This window comes from Procambarus clarkii, chromosome 65 (assembly GCF_040958095.1).
Source record: "Procambarus clarkii isolate CNS0578487 chromosome 65, FALCON_Pclarkii_2.0, whole genome shotgun sequence".
Classification (NCBI taxonomy): domain Eukaryota; kingdom Metazoa; phylum Arthropoda; class Malacostraca; order Decapoda; family Cambaridae; genus Procambarus; species Procambarus clarkii.
The window spans coordinates 27,903,201-27,912,333 of NC_091214.1; positions in this window are offsets into that span (position 1 = coordinate 27,903,201).

Genomic DNA, 9,133 nt, shown 5'->3' on the forward strand with positions numbered 1-9,133 from the left:
GTATGCAGCCCCAGCATGGAGTCCATATCTAGTCAAGGATAAGACTAAACTGGAAAAGGTTCAAAGGTTTGCCACCAGACTAGTACCCGAGCTGAGAGGTATGAGCTACGAGGAGAGACTACGGGAATTAAACCTCACTTCGCTGGAAGACAGAAGAGTTAGGGGGGACATGATCACCACATTCAAGATTCTGAAGGGGATTGATAGGGTAGATAAAGACAGTCTATTTAACACAAGGGGAACACGCACAAGGGGACACAGGTGGAAACTGAGTGCCCAAATGAGCCACAGAGATATTAGAAAGAACTTTTTTAGTGTCAGAGTGGTTGACAAATGGAATGCATTAGGGGGTGATGTGGTGGAGGCTGACTCCATACACAGTTTCAAGTGTAGATATGACAGAGCCCGATAGGCTCAGGAATCTGTACACCTGTTGATTGACGGTTGAGAGGCGGGACCAAAGAGCCAGAGCTCAACCCCCGCAAACACAACTAGGTGAGTACAACTAGGTGAGTACACAGTGGAGGGGACACACAGTGGACGGACCACACAGTGGAGGGGACACACAGTGGAGGGACCACACAGTAGAGGGGACACACAGTGGAGGGGACACACAGCGGAGGGACCACATAGTGGAAGGACCACACAGTGGAGGGACCACACAGTGGAGTTGACACACAGTGGAGGGAACCACACAGTGGAGGGAACAACATAATGGAGAGACCACACAGTGGAGGGGACCACACAGTGGAGGGGACCACACAGTGGAGGGGACGCTGGAGGGACCACACAGTGGAGGGACCACACATTGGAGGGGATCACACAGTGGAGGGGACACACAGTGGAGGGGACACACAGTGGAGGGAACCACACAGTGGAGGGAACCACACAGTGGAGGGGACACACAGTGGAGGGAACCACACAGTGGAGGGAACCACACAGTGGAGGGAACCACACAGTGGAGGGACCACACCGTGGAGGGGACACACAGTGGAGGGGACACACAATGGAGGGGACCACACAGTGGAGGGACCACACAGTGGAGGGACCACACAGTGGAGGGGACCACACAGTGGAGGGGACACACAGTGGAGGGACCACACAGTGGAGGGGACCACACAGTGGAGGGGACACACAGTGGAGGGGACTCACAGTGGAGGGGACACACAGTGGAGGGGACACACAGTGGGGGGACCACACAGTGGAGGGGACCACATAGTGGAGGGACCACACAGTGGAGAAGACGCTGGAGGGACCCCAGAGTGGAGGGGACGCTGGAGGGACCACACAGTGGAGGGACCACACATTGGAGGGGATCACACAGTGGAGGGGACACACAGTGGAGGGACCACACAGTGGAGGGGACACACAGTGGAGGGGACACACAGTGGAGGGGACACACAGTGGAGGGGACACACAGTGGAGGGAACGCTGGAGGGACCACACAGTGGAGGGACCACACATTGGAGGGGATCACACAGTGGAGGGGACACACAGTGGAGGGAACCACACAGTGGAGGGAACCACACTGTGGAAGGGACACACAGTGGAGGGAACCACACATTGGAGGGAACCACACAGTGGAGGGGACCACACAGTGGAGGGGACCACACAGTGGAGGGACCACACAGTGGAGGGACCACACCGTAGAGGGGACACACAGTGGAGGGGACACACAGTGGAGGGGACACACAGTGGAGGGGACACACAGTGGAGGGACCACACAGTGGAGGGGACACACAGTGGAGGGGACACACAGTGGAGGGGACCATACAGTGGAGGAACCACACAGTTGAGGGACCACACAGTGGAGGGGACCACACAGTGGAGGGGACCACACAGTGGAGGGACCACACAGTGGAGGGAACACACAGTGGAGGGGACACACAGTGGAGGGACCACACAGTGGAGGGGACCACACCGTAGAGGGGACACACAGTGGAGGGACCACACAGTGGAGGGGACACACAGTGGAGGGACCACACAGTGGAGGGACCACACAGTGGAGAGGACCACACAGTGGAGGAACCACACAGTGGAGGGGCCAACACAGTGGGGGGACCACACAGTGGAGGGGACCACACAGTGGAGGGACCACACAGTGGAGGGGACCACACAGTGGAATAACCACACAGTGGAGGGGACCACACAGTGGAGGGGACGCAGGAGGGACCACACATTGGAGAGGACACACAGTGGAGGGGACACACAGTGCAGGGGACACACAGTGGAGGGGACCACACAGTGGAGGGGACACACAGTTGAGGGACCACACAGTGGAGGGGGACACACAGTGGAGGGGACAACACAGTGGAGGGGACACACAGTGGAGGGACCACACAGTGGAGGGGACACACATTGGAGGGGACCAAACAGTGGAGGAACCACACAGTGGAGGGGACCACACAGTGGAAGGGACGCTGGAGGGACCACACAGTGGAGGGACCACACAGTGGAGGGGACCACACAGTGGAAGGACCACACAGTGGAGGGGACACACAGTGGAGGGACCACACAGTGGAAGGGACCACACAGTGGAGGGGACACACAGTGGAGGAACCACACAGTGGAGGGGACCACACAGTGGAGGGGACCTTGGAGGGACCACACATTGGAGGGGACACACAGTGGAGGGGACACACAGTGGAGGGGACACACAGTGGAGGGGACCACAAAGTGGAGGGGACACACAGATCCCCCAGATCCCCCCTGCCCCCAGTCACCCCCCAGACATCCCCCAGATCCCCCCTGCCCCCAGTCACCTCCCAGACACCCCCCAGATCCCCCAGATCCCCCCTGCCCCCAGTCACCCCCCAGACACCGCCCAGATCCCCCCAGACCCCCAGAGAAAGGGAGAACTCTGGTACAAGAGTTTCCATGAAGAATCTCAAGGTTTGGTACACCAATGCTGATGGGGTATCTAATAAAGCAGAAGAGATAAAAGAAAGAGTGAGTGAAGCAGATCCTGACATAGTTGCAATTGTGGAAACTAAAATTAATGACATGATCTCAGATGCAATCTTTCCTGAAGGGTACCAGGTGATACGAAAAGAGAGGACACAGAGACAGGGAGGGGGAGTAGCACTCCTAATAAAGCAGAAATGGAAGTTTGAAGACCTGGGAAATCGAGTTACCAATGAGTGCACAAGCTTCATACATGGAACTCAGACAGTAGATGGGAGGAAGATTGTGATCTTGGTAATCTACAATCCCCCACCAAACAGTAGAAGACCCAGGCAGGAGTATGATGACAACAACAAAGCATGTATAGATGAACTGCAGAAGGCAGCAACACTAGCCCACAGAATGAGAGCGAAGCTGCTGATCATGGGGGACCTAAATCATGGAGAGATAAATTGGGAATCAAGGAATCCCCATGGAGGGGACGAAACGTGGGGAGCAAAATTAGTAGATGTTATAGACAGGAATTTCCTGACACAACATGTGAAGGAAGACACAAGGGAAAGAGGAGGAGATGCACCGAGCCTATTAGACCTGATTTTTACCCAGAACCTAGAAGATATCGAGAATTTAGAGCATGAAATACCTCTAGGGGCCAGTGACCATTGTGTCCTAGTCTTTGACTACATGATGGAATTCAAACTTATGAGCATGGGACAAGAGATCTGGGAAAGGAGAGCTGACTACAGGAAAGGGGACTATATGAGGATAAGGGACTATCTGGGTGAAGTGCAGTGAGAGGAAGAAATTAGAGGAAAAACAGTCCAAGATATGATGGACCTAGTCATACAGAAATGCCAGGAGGCCGAAGAGAGATTTATACCAACGGTAAAGGGAAAAAATAAGAAGGAATATAATAACCCATGGTTTAATAGACAGTGTCAGGAAGCAAAAATGGCCAGCAGGCGGGAGTGGAGGAAGTACAGAAGACAAAGAACAGAGGACAACAGAAGCAGATACAACAGAGCTAGGAACGATTACATTAACATAAGACGAACATCGGAAAGGGACTATGAGAACGATATTGCAATCAAAGCGAAAAAACAACCTAAGTTACTACACAGTCATATAAGAAGAAAAATGTCGGTGAACGACCAAGTGACAAGACTAAGGAAGACAGAGGGGGCATATACTGAAAGTGACAAGGAAATCTGCGAGGCACTGAATGCCAGTTTCCATGGAGTGTTCACTACCGAGCCTGAGCAGCTCCCATTGTTGGAAGGGGTTACCCTAGATGAAAGACTATCAGATATAGAGGTGACAGCAGAGGAGGTAATGAAACAGTTGACAACTCTAGATGCAACTAAAGCAGTTGGACCAGACAAAGTATCACCGTGGATACTAAAAGAAGCAGCACAGGCCCTCAGCGTGCCTCTGGCAATGATCTTTAATGAGTCACTTATGTCAGGAGAATTGCCCAGTTGCTGGAAGAAGGCAAATGTCGTGCCGATCTTCAAGAAAGGTGATAGGGAGGAGGCACTTAACTATAGACCTGTATCACTGACAAGCATCCCCTGTAAAATACTGGAAAGAATAATTAGGCTACGACTGGTTGCACACCTGGAGAACATTAGGTTTGTGAACAAACATCAACATGGGTTCTGGACAGGGAAATCGTGCCTAACAAACCTTCTGGAATTCTATGATAAAATAACGAGGATAAGACAGGACAGAGATGGTTGGGCAGACTGCATATTTCTGGACTGCCAAAAAGCCTTTGATACAGTACCGCACATGAGACTGCTGTTCAAGCTCGAGAGGCAGGCGGGGGTGGGGGGAAAGGTCCTAGCATGGATAAGGAACTACCTAACAAGAAGGAGCCAAAGAGTTACGGTAAGGGGCGAGAAGTCGGACTGGCGAACAGTAACAAGTGGAGTACCACAAGGATCGGTGCTGGGACCAATTCTATTTCTTGTATATGTTAACGACATGTTTACAGGCGTAGAGTCCTACATGTCGAGGTTTGCGGATGACGCAAAGTTGATGAGAAGAGTTGTGACAGATGAGGATTGCAGGATCCTCCAAGAGGACCTGAACAGATTGCAGAGATGGTCAGAGAAATGGCTACTAGAATTCAACACGAGCAAATGTAAAGTTATGGAAATGGGACTAGGAGATAGGAGACCAAAGGGACAGTACACAATGAAGGGGAACAGCCTACCTGTAACGACGCGTGAAAGAGACCTGGGGGTAGACGTAACACCTAATCTATCTCCTGAGGCACATATTAATAGGATAACGACAGCAGCGTACTCTACACTGGCAAAAGTTAGAACATCATTCAGAAACCTAAGTAAGGAGGCATTTAGGGCGCTTTACACTGCCTACGTGAGGCCAGTCTTAGAGTATGCCGCCTCATCATGGAGTCCCCATCTGAAGAAGCATATAATGAAACTGGAAAAGGTTCAGAGGTTTGCAACGAGACTCGTCCCAGAGCTACGAGGGATGGGGTATGAGGAGCGCCTGAGGGAACTGTGCCTTACGACACTAGAAAGAAGAAGGGAGAGGGGGGACATGATAGGAACGTATAAGATACTCAGAGGGATTGACACAGTGGACATAGACGAAATGTTCACACGGAATAGTAACAGAACGAGAGGACATGGATGGAAGCTTGAAACTCAGATGAGTCACAGAGATGTTAGGAAGTTTTCTTTTAGCGTGAGAGTAGTGGGGAAATGGAATGCACTTCAGGAACAGGTTGTGGAAGCAAATACTATTCATAATTTTAAAACCAGGTATGATAGGGAAATGGGACAGGAGTCATTGCTGTAAACAACCGATGCTCGAAAGGCGGGATCCAAGAGTCAATGCTCGATCCTGCAGACACAACTAGGTGAGTACACAGTGGAGGGACCACACAGTGGAGGGGACACACAGTGGTCGGACCACACAGTGGAGGGGACACACAGTGGAGGGACCACACAGTGGAGGAGACAAACAGCGGAGGGGACACACAGTGGAGGGGACACACAGTGGAGGGGACACACAGCGGAGGGAACCACACAGTGGAGGGAACCACATAATGGAGAGAGAACACAGTGGAGGGGACCACACAGTGGAGGGGACGCTGGAGGGACCACACAGTGGAGGGACCTCACATTGGAGGGGATCACACAGTGGAGGGGACACACAGTGGAGGGGACACACAGTGGAGGGAACCACACAGTGGAGGGAACCACACAGTGGAGGGGACACACAGTGGAAGGAACCACACAGTGGAGGGAACCTCACAGTAGAGGGGACCACACAGTGGAGGGGACCACACAGTGGAGGGGACACACAGTGGAGGGACCACACAGTGGAGGGGACACACAGTGGAGGGGACACACAGTGGAGGGACCACACAGTGGAGGGGACACACAGTGGAGGGGACACACAGTGGAGGGACCACACAGTGGAGGGGACACACATTGGAGGGGACCAAACAATGGAGGGACTACACAGTGGAGGGGACCACACAGAGGAAGGACCACACAGTGGAGGGGACACACAGTGGAGGGACCACACAGTGGAAGGGACCACACAGTGGAGGGGACACACAGTGGAGGAACCACACAGTGGAGGGGACCACACAGTGGAGGGGACCTTGGAGGGACCACACATTGGAGGGGACACACAGTGAAGGGGACACACAGTGGAGGGGACACACAGTGGAGGGGACCACACAGTGGAGGGGACACACACAGGGGACATATCCGCTTGATATGTCTCCTGCAGCACATATCAAGCGGATAACATCAGCGGCATATGCCAGGCTGGCCAACATACGAACGGCATTCAGAAACTTGTGTAAAGAATCATTCAGAACTTTGTATACCACATATGTCAGGCCAATCCTGGAGTATGCAGCCCCAGCATGGAGTCCATATCTAGTCAAGGATAAGACTAAACTGGAAAAGGTTCAAAGGTTTGCCACCAGACTAGTACCCGAGCTGAGAGGTATGAGCTACGAGGAGAGACTACGGGAATTAAACCTCACTTCGCTGGAAGACAGAAGAGTTAGGGGGGACATGATCACCACATTCAAGATTCTGAAGGGGATTGATAGGGTAGATAAAGACAGTCTATTTAACACAAGGGGAACACGCACAAGGGGACACAGGTGGAAACTGAGTGCCCAAATGAGCCACAGAGATATTAGAAAGAACTTTTTTAGTGTCAGAGTGGTTGACAAATGGAATGCATTAGGGGGTGATGTGGTGGAGGCTGACTCCATACACAGTTTCAAGTGTAGATATGACAGAGCCCGATAGGCTCAGGAATCAGTACACCTGTTGATTGACGGTTGAGAGGCGGGACCAAAGAGCCAGAGCTCAACCCCCGCAAACACAACTAGGTGAGTACAACTAGGTGAGTACACAGTGGAGGGGACACACAGTGGACGGACCACACAGTGGAGGGGACACACAGTGGAGGGACCACACAGTAGAGGGGACACACAGTGGAGGGGACACACAGCGGAGGGACCACATAGTGGAAGGACCACACAGTGGAGGGACCACACAGTGGAGTTGACACACAGTGGAGGGAACCACACAGTGGAGGGAACAACATAATGGAGAGACCACACAGTCGAGGGGACCACACAGTGGAGGGGACCACACAGTGGAGGGGACGCTGGAGGGACCACACAGTGGAGGGACCACACATTGGAGGGGATCACACAGTGGAGGGGACACACAGTGGAGGGGACACACAGTGGAGGGAACCACACAGTGGAGGGAACCACACAGTGGAGGGGACACACAGTGGAGGGAACCACACAGTGGAGGGAACCACACAGTGGAGGGAACCACACAGTGGAGGGACCACACCGTGGAGGGGACACACAGTGGAGGGGACACACAATGGAGGGGACCACACAGTGGAGGGACCACACAGTGGAGGGACCACACAATGGAGGGGACCACACAGTGGAGGGGACACACAGTGGAGGGACCACACAGTGGAGGGGACCACACAGTGGAGGGGACACACAGTGGAGGGGACTCACAGTGGAGGGGACACACAGTGGAGGGGACACACAGTGGGGGGACCACACAGTGGAGGGGACCACATAGTGGAGGGACCACACAGTGGAGGGGACACACAGTGGGGGGACCACACTGTGGAGGGGACCACACAGTGGAGGGGACACACAGTGGAGGGACCACACTGTGGAGGGGACCACACAGTGGAGGGGATACACAGTGGGGGGACAACACAGTGGAGGGGACACACAATGGAGGGACCACACAGTGGAGGGGACACACAGTGGAGGGACCACACAGTGGAAGGACCACACAGTGGAGGGGACCACACAGTGGAGGGGACACACAGTGGAGGAGACACACAGTGGAGGGGACCACACAGTGGAGGGGACACACAGTGGAGGAGACACACAGTGGAGGGGACCACACAGTGGAGGTATTCGTTTGCCTTGTTCGGGTAGAAGGTAGACACAGTAGTCGCTTCTGTATATATTTATTGACTGAGATAGCAAGGTATATATCTGCCTAGCCGAGGTCCTTCTACTCTGAGTCTGTGTGGAGAACTGCGGCTGCTGGGAGCATGGCTTGATGCTCCTCTGTCTGGCATGACGTCAGAGGCCTACTTGCCTGTGATTGGTTACATTTCAACTGACAGAATTTTGAGTATAACACCGCTCGGACACGCTACCAAGTCGACGTCCCTTGTCGACAAGCTCTGGCTAGCTATATAGTTACAATGATACTGAAAGGACCTCGGTGGCATTCAATAATGGCTTACATGTGAAATTTTCATAATAAAACATTGAAAGAAGATCAGGTGTGCGTAATACTAACAACTCGGCATATATACACCAAAAAAAAATTCATCATAATAGGTGAAAATCATGGTAACAATTCTTTGATTAAACCAGAGTATTAAGAACATGTGGATGTCTACTGATCAGATATGAACAATACAACTCAAGGTATTGCCTAAACAAAATTATTAACATGTGTCAATGGCATGTGCTTGAAAACCATACAAAATTAAACAATTATTACATTAATGGAACAAAGTTCTGACCTAACAACCACAATTGAATTTCAAGATAGATAATAATTTTTTTTTTTTTTTTTTTTTTTCTCTTTTTTTCTGAAATAATACAATATATTTACAAGACCAATGTACAATATATATAATGTGCAATATATTTACAAGC